At 40.2% G+C, this 17,291-nt stretch overlaps 1 protein-coding gene across 1 annotated transcript in view; it reads right to left on the reverse strand.

Annotated features, from left to right (window-relative positions):
• LOC144652251 (uncharacterized) overlaps nucleotides 1–15,433 on the reverse strand; it is a 45,972-nt gene extending 30,539 nt beyond the window's left edge. Inside the window, exon 1 of the mRNA XM_078512276.1 lies at nucleotides 15,368–15,433. The gene's annotated coding sequence lies outside the window, so the exon portion shown is untranslated. The remainder of the gene's footprint in view (nucleotides 1–15,367) is intronic.
• Between the last annotated feature and the right edge of the window lie 1,858 nt (nucleotides 15,434–17,291).

Raw genomic sequence — 17,291 nt, forward strand, 5'->3', positions numbered from 1 at the left:
ATGCAAACAACATCCGCCCAAATCCATGTCATCCGCAGATGTCTCTCGGACAAAGTTCACCGAACAATGTTCATCTTCTTTGCGTTCACCCATCGGAACTATCACTGTCCACCTCAGGCTGTAACGGATAGCTATTGGCTCGTCGATTGAACCAGCTTTAAACTCTAATGGGAGGAAGAGACTAGGCTTTTCTTTAAGACCAATCAACAACAAAACGTCTCTATTTCCAACTTCGGGAATGTCAATGCCTCGTAGGTGAGGCCAGCAAGCAAGATCTTCTTTCTTTGGAATACAACTTGGAGAGATAGGCATCTGTGCGACTGTCTTTACACTCGGTAACTCCACCACAACTGACTCATCCATAGACATTACAGTCAAGTCTACCACACGACTCTCCATCTGAGTTGAACCAGTCATTCCAGTCAGCGTAAAGTTAAGCCTTTCTCCTTCCAGCTCAAGTTTGTTAGCTAATCGTTCATGACACAATGTCACCTCTGATCCATTATCAAGAAGGGTATATGTCTGAATAATCTCGTTGCCCTTCCCTCGAACCTTAACAGGGATAATTCCCAGACACACTCTTGTTTCTCCAGCCCCAGTAGCTGCCACAGCAATTCCATTTCCATCACCGGCCCCAGTAACGTCACCTGACCTAGCAGTCCCTTGACTTGGTTGCAAATGTTGCTCTGCAATAGCAGCGGTTGCAAAGTTACTGTTTTGACTAGCAGTGTTTCTGTTCATACTGTTAAGGTCTCTTCGAATTCCAGCATCGGGGCGATGCATCAGGGTATGGTGACTACCTCCACAACCAGGCCTTTGACACTTGAAATTTACTTTCGGACACTCCTTGGCGATATGTCCCTTAACTAGACACTTATTACACAGTCCACCACTTTGCACAATTTTCCACTTCTCTTCATAGGTGAGGCATTTGAATTCACCACACTTCCAAATGTCATGCTGCTTTGTGCAAACTTGACAAGGCGCGGGGGAATCCACAAATTTCGATCCTCTAGCATTCTCGTTTTGACCATCGCGAGTTGGTCCAGTTCCAGTGGCAAATGCTGACAGGCTTGGGAAGTTTCCACTTTGATTCATTTTGTTTCTTTTAGGAGGTGTCTCCTTCAAAGTTCCAGTAACCATATCTCGGCCAAACTCGTTGTCCACCAATTTAGCTCTTTTTTTGACAAATGCTACAAAGTCTTGAAACTTAGGTCTGCGGTCGGCTGCAATAATCCTCCCAGCACACTCGGTCCATCTCCCTCTTAGAAACATTGGCAACTTCTTTGCGAGCTCTCGCAAAGTGTTCATGTGATTAAGATCAGACACATATTCAGCACCCATGCCGCTCAAAGTTTGATCTGCTGTGTCCAAATGTCTGCTGAGCTCCATCAACGAAGGTCCATCCACACTCTTCATACAAGGCAGACTCAACAACTCCTTAACATGAGCCTCCGCAATCACATACGGTTTTCCAAAGTTCTCCCGTAAGGTTTGTTTTGCTACTCGGTAACCATCGTTACGCAGATTTGAACAACTTTCGATAGCTTCCTTTGCCTTTCCTGTGCAGTGTTGTATGAGAAGTTGTAATCTCCTGGACTCATCAGGATTATCCCTTTCCAAATAGGTTTCAAAATTGTGCATAAAGGTGACGTACTTCAATGGATCACCATCAAACCGATGATACTCAACCTTAGGTGAGGAAACTACCTGTCTCAGAGCCTTTACCATCTCTTGACCACTATCGAACTGCTCATTTGCTGGTTCTACTTTCATGACTTGCGGCACATATGGTCGAGGCATCTGCCAAGAAGAGGACCAAGTTTCACTAACACGTTGTCCAACGGATGTCTGCCTGGGTTCAATTTTTGGCAAGGAACTCCTACTTGACACAAGGTTGGGAGATGTACGCTGTGGGTTTCGTACAATGGGTGCTGGCCCGGTCGACACATTTCCAGCCAAAGTATTTGTTAATGACATAGTCAACGCCGGAATAGAATCAGTTGGCTCCACAGATCCAGGACCAATTAAATCAACCTGCTCAGTCCTACGGGGTATGGCTGGTCTCTGATTCGACAGGGTTGAAGTAACTATGGTTGCATTGTCTAAATGATCATTCACACTGACCTTTGAGCTATCTGGAATTTTACTCCTTTGTGAAGGCTCTAAATAACCCAGGAAGGATTTCTCGTGTGATTGTTCCATGCTTTCCTCTTCATAAATCTGAAGAGAGACTGCCGCCCTTTCAGACTCCATTTCTGCTTCTATTAGCTCCTTCTTCCTTCGAATTTCTTGCATTTCCTGTTCAAACTGCCGTCAAATCCCTAACTGTCTTAGATCAAATTGCACCAGGGCCAATTTCTCCCTTTTTCTAGACACTAGACAATCTTGAACTCGACGTGGAAACCCCACTTCGTCTGCTCCTTTGCGTTCCGCGAGAAAACTCACTATAGTTATCTCCTCGTTCGGGTTCTCTGTCCTTGTACCATAATCGCACGGTGAAGTCGAGATTAAGCTTTCGTTGCAGCTGTTCATCGTATGTCTTCTGTGTCTGTTCCAAAACAAGGGTGTCCATAAAAGGATCCAATAATTTCAGATAACTTTCGTGAGCGTCCACGAATTTACGCCAAGATTCATCAAATCTCGCACATTCCTTCGACACATCTTCAAGACTTGCATCGCTTTCGGTAAGGTGAACAATTTCATTATAAACCTTCGTCAAATTTCCAATATGGGCGGCGCGTGATTTTTGAAGAGCGAGTTTCTTTTCGTTTAAGACGCCTTCTCTGTCTTGCATAACACTAGCTTAACTATCCCTTGTGCTTCTCATTTCTTCCATTTCAATTTCGTCACTCGTACCATTAGCTGCGGTATCGAAGAATCCATTCGCTTCCAGTGGCGATTCAGGTTGTTCGTCTGACATATTCCGTAAACACAACAAATCGTTTCGCCGTTCGCATTCCACACAATCCACCAAATTTCCAATTCCAATAATTTCCAAGGCGAAGTAGTCGAAAACTGTTACACAGCCCAAGTGCTATGCAGTGATTCAAAGTCAAATTTAACGTCAAAAACTCAGAACTTTTGATACGATCCAGGTTTCAAGATTACACTCTAACAATCCAGGTTCAGTTCAGGCATACCAACTATAGTTCAGGTTTTCTACAAATACAAATATGAACTAGTAAACATAGGAAACGAATCGAAGTACATGTAGGTACATTTTGCAAATAATGACTCTTACCGACTGTTTCGTTAGGTCCAAAATGCTCAACAAGGTAAAGAAATAAAAACAACATGGCGAATCCAAGCGAGAACAACGCACATGGTTGGTCACATGATGCAAATTCGTGACGTAATATAGGTCCGCACAACGTGCACGCAATGGTAGCTACAGGGCAAGATGAACCGAATCCTGCAATCTGATTGGTTCCGGGAGTGGGCGGAATTTTCTGACCTTGCCCGCGGTCAACGGAACGCGTGGGATGCAGTATTAGTGATGAGCTTACCGCACAAGATTATTTTGCAGTGATGATAGTTTTGCTCTCCAAAATTGAGGAGCTGTTAACCAACCGTTGCAAATGTAAGAAGACATCAAACTAGTGGAATTAAAGGTCTCGAACTTCTTCAAAAGGCGAGTATTTATTTCCTTTATTGACAAAGTAGGGTTGTAGTTAACCGTTCGTAGTTTGTCATTGTTTGTGCATTTCGCAATGATTTTCACGCCACTTGTCTTAGGTAAACTACACTGGTTTTCACACTCCATTTACGAGTTAAACTGCTTTGTTTATCTGTCACTTTTTGGCAAACCAGAACACTACTTTCTGTCATTCAAGAAAATGAGACTCTTTGATTGGAAATGGTCAAATTAATTATCGCAATATTGTGCCGTACGTAGACAACCAAACGAAGCATTTCATTCAGTTTCACTTTCGTACGGTTGATCAGAATAAAATTCTGCTGGGAATCAACCCAGAGATTATTAATTTGTTAAACAAAAGTGTGTATAGCTCTAGAAACTGCTTTACAGATAAATGGGCTTTACAACCGGCGAGCAGAGTTTCTTTCAAGGTTTTCAAAACATTTGTTGAGAATTTTTATCTGAAAGCCAAAATCGATTTATAAAGCTTTTAGTTTTGTGCTACATTTTGTGCTATATTCATCACAATTGTTTTTCTTGACCTTCTGCAGTGTAAATTAAATATGCTGAACCTTTTTGGAGCACTTTTCAATTTTAGTGAGGCTATTTTATTCTGATTTAAATAGCAAACGGCATTCCTCACTCTTGCTAACCAATCTATCGACTCAACATTGAAATTGAGTGCGCGCATATAAAAACAGAAAGTTTGCGACACGATATTTCTAGGTTTCTTTACCACGCAAAATAAGTAGGAAAAAATAAAAACGTTATTTGCCAGCCAAGGTAGGTCCATATAGGGAAAAACTGTACCCTCGGCCTTTGGCCTCGGGCCGTACTCAAGACCTCAGGTGCAGTTTTTCCCCATGCGGACCTCCCGGCCGGCAAATAACATGTATTTCTTCTGCGTATCTCTACCTTCAACAACCGGGGGAATACAGCAAGACAGAAACAATAACAGATGAATACTGGAAAACATTCTGAGTCCTGCTCATCGGCCTCGTCAGTAAAATGAATAAATAGCGCCTTCTGGGAAACCCCGCAAAACTTCTCCTTGGAGAGAAGGGGAATTTTCCTATTGGCTGAGATGGCCACAGGGGAATAACCCGTACATTTTGGTTGGCTGTAAATGCTGCATGGGCATTATCAATCGCTTTGAGAAAATGATCTGTCTGTCATCAAAATTCGTCTGCCTGTTGAACTCTTTTAAACTGATAGCTATCTAATGACAAAATCGGCATTAAACGAATAACTCAAAACGATTGAACACTCAAAACCTAAAAGGAATTAGAATCCAGCTAGCTGAAAACGATATCACAAACAGCGGCAAAAAAGTCATTCCCACACCAAGACCGCACAAGTTCCCGGTGAGTACACAAAAGTGAAATTGTCATATAAACAAAAGCGTAAAATGTCACGCTGAAAGGCTAACTCTGGAGCAGAAAAGTGAAACTAGCGTTCCTGATATTTATTAATTGTCACACTGAGTAGTAAAAAACTGTTTGGACTGTTTATTTAAAATTAAAAAATGGTTTTAGATTTCTGTATTGATGTTACTATGATGAAGTCTTATTTTTATAGCCCCTTTGGCCCTGCATGTGTATCGGTGAGGGTCATGATCGATAAACTTGACTTCATTCCATAAAGGTAGATGTCCAGTTTCATTGGCGTGCTGGGAAACTGCGGAGGTTTGTGTATGAGTAAGCCTTATGTCTCTGTCGTGTTCGTTTATCCTGTCTTGCATCGCTCTCCCTGTTTCTCCTATATATACTTTGCCGCATTCACATGAAATCTTTTGGAATACACCGTCTTGTTTGCCTGGTTCTAGGGTGTCTTTCGGCCACACTACGTGAGACCGAAGAGTTGTGTCTGATTTGAACTCATTAGGGGGAATTAACATTATCACTCACACCAGCACTAAATATAGATTCTTTAGAGTCTTAGAATTGTGCGAACATTGAATAAGAGATTATGGAGTAAATTTGAAGAAAGTTCTCTATGGAATGTCAACAGATCACGTGATAATACTCACAGGTATTGAAGAAAAGTGGTAAAGGTCTCGTTTGAAATGGAGTTTATCTTGTTATACTGCAAAAGCCTAGCAGTAAAAAATATTGTTTTAAATTGTAATTGAGTAATCTGTCAGTCGTTTGTGAATCCCAGTAAGCATGCGCTAAAGCACTTCTTAGCCATTCGACCCTACATTGAAATGTGTACAACCCAGGGAGTACTTGGGTCAATCTTTGTTGGGTATGTGCCGCTGGCCTCTCAGAGACCCCTACCCCATGATAGTCATATTCCATGGCCAATTATAGACCCCATCTTAGTCACTTTTGGGTAATTGTAATTTTTTTACGACCCAACTTAGTCACTTTCTGTTTTTGCGTCTACCATATAAATCCTTTCAACTGAGTCATTTTAAAATGAATTGACACATTTAATAAACGGAATAAAGAACACTTTACTTTACAACTACACTATATGTTTCAACATTTGGACGCCATTAGTCCGTGAACAAGGAGCGGTCTTTATTGACCAAATACGGAAATACAACTACAACTGGAATGCGTGACTAACTACACGACACGATGTCAAGCTAGACTACTTATTGTAACATCTCCCCTCTTTTGAAAACTGAACAAAGGCTAACATAACAAAATGAAAACTAACTTTGTAAAGTAAATAACAATAAAAACTTATACAAAACCATGGCAGCTCTACAGTATAAGAAATCAATGTTTATTTGTGTGCAGAGTTCTTAACATGAAAGAACTAGTTATAGTTTCAGTTCCTTTGTTTTCTGAACTAGACTAAGTGACATAGTCTTTGAATCTTAAGGGCAACTGACTACTCTGGTTCTAGTCTTCAGGACAGCAGGAGGTGTCTTTGCAACGGTCTGTTTGCCTTCAGGAACTACTGACTGCGTACTATTGCTCAAGGGCTGACTTTCCTCCACTGGAACTGGTTTGTGAGAAACTAAGTTAGAGGTTTCTTAGCTGGTTTAAGGAACTCTCGATTTCGACGAACGACTTGGCCGTTTCCTTCAGGTTTGACCAGATAGGATCTGCCTGAAGATTTCTCCAGGCAGGTGCCTCGTTTCCAGGTTTCGTTCTTCTGTAATGGTGCAACTCGCACTTCTTGTCCTACTTCTAACTCTGGTAAAATACGGGTGGAACGGTCATGATACCACTTGGCTTTTTGCCATTTTAACTTTAACTTCTCGGTGACACTCTCAGGAACTTTCGGATAAAAGAGGCTTGTAGCTGTGGGCAGTCTGGTTCCGGTACGACGACACATTAATCGCTGCGCTGGGCTTGCTTCAAGTGACTCAGTTGGTATGTTTCTTTGATCTAACATCGCAAGCCAAGGATCTTTGTTGTGTCCTTAAGCGCTTTCTTCAGTAAGGACTTAGCCACTTTCACTACTGACTCCACTTTACCATTGGACCTGTGGTGCGGGGAGGATGACACGTGTACAAACTCCCAATCACGTGAGAATTGTCAGTTACGAGTGTGTCTGCTATGCCATATTTGAGAAACTCGATCACTGAACTGGAAGTGGTCTCTTGCAGCTGCTTGACCTCAATGAAGTCTGAATAGAAGTCAACAAGGACAATGTACTCTTTGCCATGAATTTTGAACTGATCGGCAGCAACTCTGCTCCAAGGGCGATCTGGAATCTGATGACTTTGCGTAGGTTGCTTCTGGTTCTTGGCCTGAAATTCGTTACAGATGGAACATTGCTTGATCAGGTCCCGTACCTCTGCGTTCATGTTAGGCCAAAAGACTGTGTCTCGAGCTTTGCGGAGACAAGCTTCAACTCCCAAATGGCTGGAATGTATTCTTGATTTGACTTCGGGTCTCATGACACGGGGTATGACCACTCTTGAACCTTTAAACAGATCCCATTGTGTACTGTTAACTCTTCCCGATATGACCAGTATTCTCTGATGTTGACAGGTACTTGCCCTTTTTGCATTGGCCAACCAGTCAGAACTGTGGTCTTTAAGATTTGCAATGCTTCGTCCTGTCCAGTACACCGCTGTAACTGCTCCAATCTCTCTGGAGTTACCTTTAGGGCTTGCATAGGGTTAAGGCTCTCTAAATCCAAGGGAAACACTTGGAAGGACTCTTCTGCCATGGTAACTTCATGCTGTGCTGCTCTTGACAAGGTCAGCCAAGAACATCTGAGAACCAGGTTTGTAACTGACTGACAAATTGTATCGCTGAAGTCTGAGTAACATTCTCTGAAGACGGCAAGGTGCTGATAACAGCGACTTCTTGAATATGGACTCGAGAGGCTTGTGATCTGTCTCCACTGAAATGTTCTCTCTACGCACCAGATATTGGTTAAATCTTTCACAGGCAAAGACGATTGCCAGGCATTTTTTCTCTATGGTCGCATATCTCTGCTCTGTCGGAGAGAGGGTTCTTGACGCGAAGGCCACAGGTTGTCCGTTTTGGGTAAGTACAGCTCCCAAACCCTTGTTGCTGGCATCTGTCTGAATGGTGACTTCTTCTTCTACGTCATAGAACTTCAGCACTGGATGCTGGATAACTAACTTCTGGATAGCGACAAAAGCTTCATCGTGTTGTCTTGCCCATGTGAACTGAGCTTGGTTGGCAGTGAGTTCTCTTAATGGTGCAGACACATCTGAAAGCTTGGGTAAGAACTTGGAGAGGTAATTCACAAAGCCAAGCAAGGTGAGCACTTTAGACTTGGATGTCGGTTTGGGCATGTTCTTAATAGCGGTGACCTTGTCTGGATCTGGCTTCAGCCCGTCCTTCGAGATCACATGGCCCATGAATTTCACTTCAGCTTGTCGAAGCTTGACTTTAGACTTGTTTAGCTTTAGGTTCACTTGTCTTGCTCTTTCAAGGAGGCGGATGACATTCTGATCATGATCACGTTGCGCCTCTGAGTCGTTTTCCCCATAGCCAACTACCAGGATATCATCTCTGATGACTTTCACACTATGCAGGTCAGCAAGGCACTCTTGCAGGTTACTTTCAAAAACTTCTGGTGCAAAACTTATTCCAAAAGGCATTCGTAAGTATCGGTATCTCCCCAGGGGTGTCCAGAAAGTAGTCAATTTACTACTGTCCTCATCGAGACTGACTTGATAAAATCCATCCTTTGCATCGAATGAACTGAAGATTCTGGCTTTGCTAAGTTCAGGTAAAAGTTCTTCAAGAGTTGGCATTTGGAACTTTGGACGCTGAATAGCACGGTTTAAGTCCTTTGGGTCTAAGCAAATCCGAATCTTCTGTGGCTTGGCTACTACCACCATGCTACTTATCCATTGTGAGGGCTCCACTGCTTTTGTAATGATTCCTTTCTCTTCTAATTCCAGAATCTTCTTCTCTACATCTTTCCGTAAGGCTGCTGGTACACGACGAGGTGAATGTTGGACTGGTGTAACACTCTGATCAACCACTATCTTGGCATCGCTAATGTGTCCTAGCCGATTAAAAACATCATGAAATTTGCTCATCAGTTCTTCCTTTGACAGAGGCTCTGACACAACACTGTCATTTAGCTGGTGAACACTATCCATAACACTGGCATTTAACTGGATGAGCTGCAACTTCTCACAAGTTTCTGCTGGCAGCAAGGGTTTGCACTTGTCTTGAATAACTTGAAACTTCAGAACATGTTTCGTACCATTGTGCTTGATGTGCAGGTCGCATTCTCCAGCTGGCTTCATTGTTAAACCACCAAACAGCTTCAACTTGACTGTGGAGTTTTTCATAGGTGGGTCTCCTAACTGTGTAATGGCTGAAAGATCATCTAAGCAGAGTACATTGCAGGTAGCACCGGTGTCGAGTTGACATGCCAAAGATGTTGAGAACTCTTCCTCAGCAGAATTGAAGAATGTGATATCTGCAAACCACTGTCTTGACTTTGTTTGAACCAAGGATACTGTTTCAACTCTCAGGCAGCTCTCATCTGAACTTGACTCATTGCTGTCTTCCACCTGGTGTACTTTTCTGGAAGAAATGCACACAGACGCGAAATGACCCTTCTTTTGACATTTGCTGCATGTTTGTCCGAACGCGGGACACTCCGTTCTTCTTACATGACGTTGTTTACGACCACAATATCTGCATTTGGTTTCAGAACTTTCACGTTTCGTCTTCATTCTTCTTCGCTTTGGACGATTTTTCTTCTTCCTTCTTACGATGAGGTTTTTTGGCTTTTTCTTCCTGTCATTGAACTTCTTAACTTCTTCTGTCTGCTTGTCTTCAGCGCCTTGAATGTTCTTCATTTGCCGCGAGGCGACTTCATTCGTTGTGCACATTTGAATCGCTTTTTGTAAATCCAGCTTATTTTTTCTCAGCAACCTGACTTTATCTCCTTTGTCCTTTAAGCCGATGACTAGTCTGTCTCGTATAAACTCATCTGTCAGTTCGCCGTATTCGCAAGAAGCGGCCAACTTTCTCAATCTTGTGAAGTAACTTTGTACGCATTCTACGTTTTGCTGCACGCACGTATTAAAGACGTACCGTTCGTACACCACATTTCTGCTGGGCTTGAAGTAATTCTCCAGCGCTTCAAGACATTTGACGACTTTCATTTTGTCTTCCTCTGTAAGGTTTAGGTTGAGAAATATTTGAAGACATTCCCTGTCCATAGCAGATCTCAAGGTATCAAGGCGGACCGATTCTTCTCGCCTGTCGAGGCCAGTTGCTATCTCGTAATCACTCCACTGCTGTTTGAAGAAATTCCAGTTTCCGACGACATCTCCATGACATTGCATTGCATGTGGCTGCAGGAAATTGTGCAGATAAACTTGAGGAACAGCTACTTGAAGAACAGCTTGTGATGGCGCTGGAACTTGCGAACTCGACTCCACGTGGTCGGTGGCTGGCATCTTCGTAAACTCTCGATGTACGTATCACTGTGAAAATTAAATACGGTCGACAGAAGAGAATAGCATCACTTTCCGTTGACAGCGTTTGTGCCAGTTAGAGCGAACGTGTTAATCGTAAAATACACTTTTGTTCTGACACCATGTTGCAACATTTGGACGCCATTAGTCCCTGAACAAGGAGCGGTCTTTATTGACCAAATATGGAAATACAACTACAACTGGAATGCGTGACTAACTACACGACACGATGTCACGCTAAACTATTTATTGTAACACTATAAACATTCTAGTACATTTGCTTACCATAAACATTTACAAACATACCGTCATAAATAGTTAAAATGCAAACAATTTTCTTTCACGATAACATTACACTAGCACTGACATTACAATCGCATTTTTGATGCGGATAATGTTTAAGTTGTGATTTTAAGGCCGGAAATTTCATGGGAGCCGTTTGTCAAAAATTAAACAACAGCAATAAATACGGTAACATTCTTTTTTTGGCGAATCTTTCCGTTTAAAAATCACAACTTGCCAGAATTTTCTTACTGTCAAAATCTCGGAAAAGTGTGACCCCATTCTAGGCACCCTATAAAAATGCTTGAAAAAACGAACCCATTATAGTCAGTCCAGTCGTGAAAATGCGACCCCATCCAGTCGCACATGTCCATTAGCCCATTTATAGGAAGTGCCCCCGGGGTGTACAAGTACCTTGGATATGTATACATGTTTTTGTCTGTACAGCCAAGGGATGTCTTAATATGTCAGTGGACAAGTCAAATAAACTCTCCATTGACGGTTACTGTTTAACATAATTGACATCCCAAAGGCTCTGGTGCCATTAATTACTCTTATTTCCTGACAGTTTTGAACGTAAGTAACAGTTCAAGTAGCCATCAGTTTTTCTTACGTCATGTACCACAAGAAAACTGTCACGGCTTTGTGTATTACCGGTATTTTTTAAGATTCGCCAAATACCCGCTATGAAGCATAATGTTAACGAAGAAATTTACTTGTACGGACCTGACTGATAATGCGTTAGAATTAAAAGTTACAAAAAATGAGATTAACTTTGAAAACTGTTCAGCCCAACAGTATTTCAAAAACCCATATCAGCAGATCACCAGAAACGAGTGTCTTTGTCCCACCGCCATCCCCTGGCATCTCCTTAATTTGTATCTTTTACACTGCTTTTTAAGCTTCTGTCCGCGTTTGACGCATCTTCGCGCACCTCACACACTTTAGGTTAATAATTAATTCTCAGGACAGCTAAATATAGCAAATCAATAAACGCGGCCACTTCCGTGGCCAACATTTACCCAACACTTGTGATGCGTATTCTTGTAGTTCACTGGCTCACCACTTAAGAAAATGCCGATAAAAAATATAAACACTATTTATATATCCTCGGTGCCTGTCCATTGGCTTCATTTCATACTATTCTCGGTCGCTATGACAAATGATGAAAAATTTATTTTCATCGGGGGTGAGAGTCATATATCTTGTAAAAATGTCTTTTTTAGCTGGTTCAAGTGGAGATTTAAAATGTGTCCATTTGCTAGGTTGTCTAAAAAACCATGCATTTATCAAACTATATCCTAAGATACTTACAAAGCTCTCAACTTTATACTACAACAACCTTCTGGCAAGTATTGAATTTCGTTGTAAGAAACATCTCTGAAGATAAAAAAGAAGTGACAATAAGATAGAAAGAAGAAGAGGACCGTTACAATAATCCAGGGAAAAAAAGAAAACCTTCTAGCTCCAGAATTAAAGGTAAACGATGTTCTCTATTGCCTATAATTCAGAGCATTTAAATATACGTTCCATGAAGGAGAACGCTTTGTGATTCGGAGGCCAGACGAAACACTTCCAGATCTTTTTTACTCTGCGCAAGCAAAGATGAACACCACATGGTTTGTAGTGTGAGAAGTTGGCTTTTCGTTGCTAGGTGGATAATTATACGTTTCCTTTGTGAGATTGTGCTTATCTTCTACTCAGTTTAAGGTGGCTCGACCCAGTATTTTTCTAGCAATACTTAATAATACCGCATCGGCTGCGGAGGACAGAACAGCCTGGAGGCAGAGAGCTTACGGCCCAATTCTCCACTTGGAGAATGGATAAATGATGATGATGACTTAGCAACTTTGAACCCCTCAAAACTGAAGAGCTTACGGTCAATGACATATTCATTAATATCACATGGATTACACATAGACTGAACTGCAATGTGATATAATTTATTTGGAGTTCAGAATGAATATCATCACGTGACAGTGACGTCACACAGGTTTTAGCTCAGAATTGAATTTTAGCCCGTAACGAATTTTCTCTCGAGATCCTACACGCTACGTATAGCTTGGGTGTTTGCCTTCAACTCTGCGGAGTTTCATCAAAATCTACAAGAGAAATTTTGAAATATCTTGGAATTTCTATTGAGATGGTATAATTTATGCGTAAAATAACGACACGACTTCCGTGTTTGATTTTACTTCTGAGTCGCGTTTGGGAGTGAAAAAGTTTTTTCATTGCTAATTCAACTCAACTGTCATGTGATCATTATTCTTTAAAACTGTAAAATAAAATGAACGGTGCGTGAGGCAGACTAAATTTTAAACCTGGTTGATGTCGTCTGAGATTGAAAGTATTCTTTTTTAATTCGTTAAAGCTAAAGAGGGATTAAAACATTGGAACATCTTGTGAATGAATTTGATAATATTCTTTAGTACCCGTTCACTTAAGCTTTCACATCAGCTCTATGATACTGTCACTAACTATTTTCGGTGTAGTACAAAGCGATGTTAATACAAACAAATTTGATCGTGTCAGATTTTCTTTCAGATGCCCTGTGGGCTGGGCAATTTTTTTGAATTTATGCATAGAAAAGTCTTCGTACTTACAGTAACCCTAGATCAGAATAGTTTTTAAAAATTCCCCATGTCACAGACTTCAATCGGATATCGGACAACACCCTAGAAAAAATACTTTCGATAATTGTATTGTTTTCACGTTACGGCGTTAATATCACTATCTTAGTAGTAAACAATGGACATTGTTTTAAATCGAGTCATCTATGGAAAGCAATCTTAAGTTTTCAATTAAATTAAATTACAAAATTTAGAGAGGAAGCTACATAAGCTCTGGCTGGTTTTTATGCATGTCCTGTACCCTAGTCGAGCTAAAATAAGTTAAAATACCTTTTGAGTTTTATATAACACTAACACTGCAACGCTCTCAGCATTTTTCTCTTTAGTTTGTTACGGTTTGTGACCATTGCTAACTTTCAATCATAGCTGCTTTAATTTCTCTGAGAATTGTCAACTGATGCGTTTAAAAATACTTTTTTTTTATCTAATTTCATAGTTTACCGAGAAATATTGCATTTCATTGTTCTAGGATTGCAATTGTCTTTAGTCTTTTCTAGTGACATTTTCAAGCTTTCTGTCAAAATGAGGTTAGGAATATATTAGGGAAGTAGTTTTTGGCACCCAGTTTCAACAAGTGTCCTGAGACATTGTCATTAAAGATGTAAATATTGTTCATTGTGGTGTAAGATAGGAATGAACGTTTATTCGTTTGTCTCACGATAGAAACACTTTGAGACGTTGATCGCAACGTTTTGACTGCAATACTGCTAGTCTTCATCAGGCGATGAGGTCGATTGTTTTTGCGTCGCTATTTATGCACGTTGGTTCGCTGTGATTGGTGCATTTCGATCCTCGATATTATTCCGACTAACAGATGATGTTCCCTAACCGTTCCGCTTTGTTGTTGAACAGCTGTTATGTTTTTTGATCGTAGGTATCCATGCTTCAGGAATTTCAATTCCGCTGTCTCTATTGATATTATTAGGATGAAGTCTTATTTCGATAGCCTCTTTTACTCTGCGTGTGTATCGGTGAGGGTCACGATCGATGAACTTGACTTGATTCCATGAAGGAAAATGCCCCGTTTCGTTTGCATGCTTGGAAACTGCAGAGGTTTGTGTATGCACAAATCCTGTCTTGCATCGCTCTCCCTGTTTCCCCGATATATACTTTGCCGCATTTACATGGAATTTTGTAAACGACACCGAAGCTTTAAACCCTAATGAGTCCATGTCTTGTCCCTTTAGCGTGCGGAGAAGTTTGACACAGTACACTGACTTCATTTGAGCGAAAATCACACACCCCCTTGGTATTGTACAATAGGATCGATGCAGTACTGTACTTTTGTAGAAAGCCCACTAACGCACATTGTAAATTCGTTAATTTGCGGTCGTAAAAATCACTGATACAGCTGTTGAAAAATTTTCAAAAGCTATACAACATCGTCTTATGGTGCGAAGAAAATTAATGCTTAAACATTTGACATCGAAAGTTTCAAGTTTTGGTCAGTTTATGTAACGAAAAAATAGTTGTTGCGAATTTCCGGCAAGATAAACTAGTCAAAATAACAATAATAAAAACTTGTCAAAATAACGCATCTTCCCTACCCCCTCCCTTTGGTCCTTTGGTGCAATGTTAACATCTGAGTATTCAAATCGTTTTCATCACAATCAACATTGTTTGGGAGACGGGCGCAACATTATAGCAACATTTTAAATCTTTCTGTCAAAACTAGGTTCCAGCTATATTACTAAAGTTGTTTGGCACCCAGTTTCAACAAGTGTCCTAAGACTTTTTTGTAGTTAAGACTGATCAGTTCGCACATGTACGCATTTCGGATCTCATTTTAATTGCATGCTACCATTACTTGTTGTCCTTTACAGCTCTTATAACGGAATGAAAATCAAAATTTAGAACAATTTGAAAACATAACATTTGCTTACAACTTCGGCTTCATTTGATAACAGGGAAAAGCTTACTACTTACAGATTTGTCAGGAAAGTAGTTCCACTTAAAATGTTCAAAGAAAATCCTTCAATAGGGTTATCGGACAAGTCACTTCAACATAAATGACAATTGTCTTACGTCATTTTAAGTATGGCGGTGCTATACTTAAAAACTTGAAAGTGATTACTTCAATGTGACATTTTTAAAAAAGCAATAAAAATGATATAAAAGTAGTAAAAATAGATTTGATGGTATTTTCTAATTAACTCTGGGTGTTTCCTCAGTACGTATAGTTTTGCTGTAGAATTCAAATTAATTTCAATAATTTCAATTTTCTCCTTCACCCGTTGCCTTCTTTAAAACTGTCTCTCTTCCCTTTTTAGTGACACTTCTCTGAACACGGTAATAAACATCAGGAATTGTTACCATTACAAATACAAATCTAAATACTATCTAATTACTAGTTAATTAACCTACAGTTCTGGGACAAAAACCTTACCGTCCTGCTTTACATGAATGCCGTGTGAAACATTTTTATAAATTCGAATTTTATCGCCGGACTACATCGGCTACATTTAATAAAATATAGAGCTATTAAAATCAACTGTTTGACCCAGTTTGGATTCTGAAAATTTACTGGGTGACCATGTTTGTTGCATCGAGTCATGCTGGTCGTCAAGCCAATTATCATTTGACTGGGTCTTTGTCAACAGATAACCGTTTTAATTGTAAAATTGAAGATAAAACTGTTCAATTTTGCATATTGATGAACAGCCTCTAAAAAGGGAGCGGAAAAAGGAAAGACAGCTGAAATGCTGAAGGATAATTATATCAAGTTCATTTCAAAACTAATATCCGTGAAGATTAAGCGGTTGCCAGTAAAAACTGCTATTTCACTCTTTGAATAAATATAAAACTTTGCGGGTTGTAACCGCTAAAAGGCAATTTCCTTGCTCTGACTTTTCTACCCTACCCGGATTTAATATGATTAATGTTGCAGGTTAAGGAGATGACTGCTAACTTACAGATACCCCAGCTGAGTATTGTGATCAAAAACTCCAGTAGGCAATTCTTTTAACTGGTTATTGTGCATCCATCTATAGGCAAGTAACAGCGTCGAACAGGTCAAATGGTGGTCTTTCCCCCATAAAATTATTTTCTTTCATTTATTCCGTCGGTTTCGGGCTTTTCGTACGTTTTTTTGAATTCTTCCGTGCTCGCCACAATTGTACCCAAAGCGAAAGTTCAACTTTCCTGATCGTGCAGCCAATTATTATTTGACTGGGTCATTGTTAACATATAACAGTTTTAACTGTAAAATGGAAGATAAAACTGTTCAATTTTAAATCTGAAGGGTAATTACTAATAAAAAAAATTCATCTGAAATCAAGTATCCATCCTGATGAAGATTTAGCGGTTGCTAGTAAAAACTGCTATTTCACTCAATAAATATAAAACTTTGCGGGTTGTAACCACTAAAAGACAATTTTCTTGTTTTGACTTTTCTACTCTTCCCATATTGAATATGATTAATGATGTCCCTTGTAGTTAAAGCGATGAATGCTAACTTACAGGTACTTCAGCCGAGTATTGTAATCAAAAACTCCCTTAGGCAATTCTTTTAACTGGTTGTTGTTCATCCATCTATAGACAAATAATCGCAAAACGCCAACTTAATGTTGAATGTAAACAACGTTGGCTAGAAAGCTTACGTTCTTAATGGCTACCAGTTAACCCTAATGAACTCCAGATAGTTTGTGGTCTTAACGTTTTTCCTCTATTTCTGTTACTGAAAAGGATAAATGTCCTTCAATCAATAAAAGAAGAAGAATGCTAGCTCGCTTGATTCATATTTCTAATCCATAGGTCTGTTCAGAAGCTGCTAGAGCCGATTGTGAAAGTCCGCCGAGGCTGGTCAGCTACGTTTCAATAAATTACATTTTTAACGTACGTTGAGAAGGAA

Source organism: Oculina patagonica, chromosome 4 (assembly GCF_052425735.1).
Source record: "Oculina patagonica isolate OP01 chromosome 4, crgOcupat, whole genome shotgun sequence".
Classification (NCBI taxonomy): Eukaryota; Metazoa; Cnidaria; class Anthozoa; order Scleractinia; family Oculinidae; genus Oculina; species Oculina patagonica.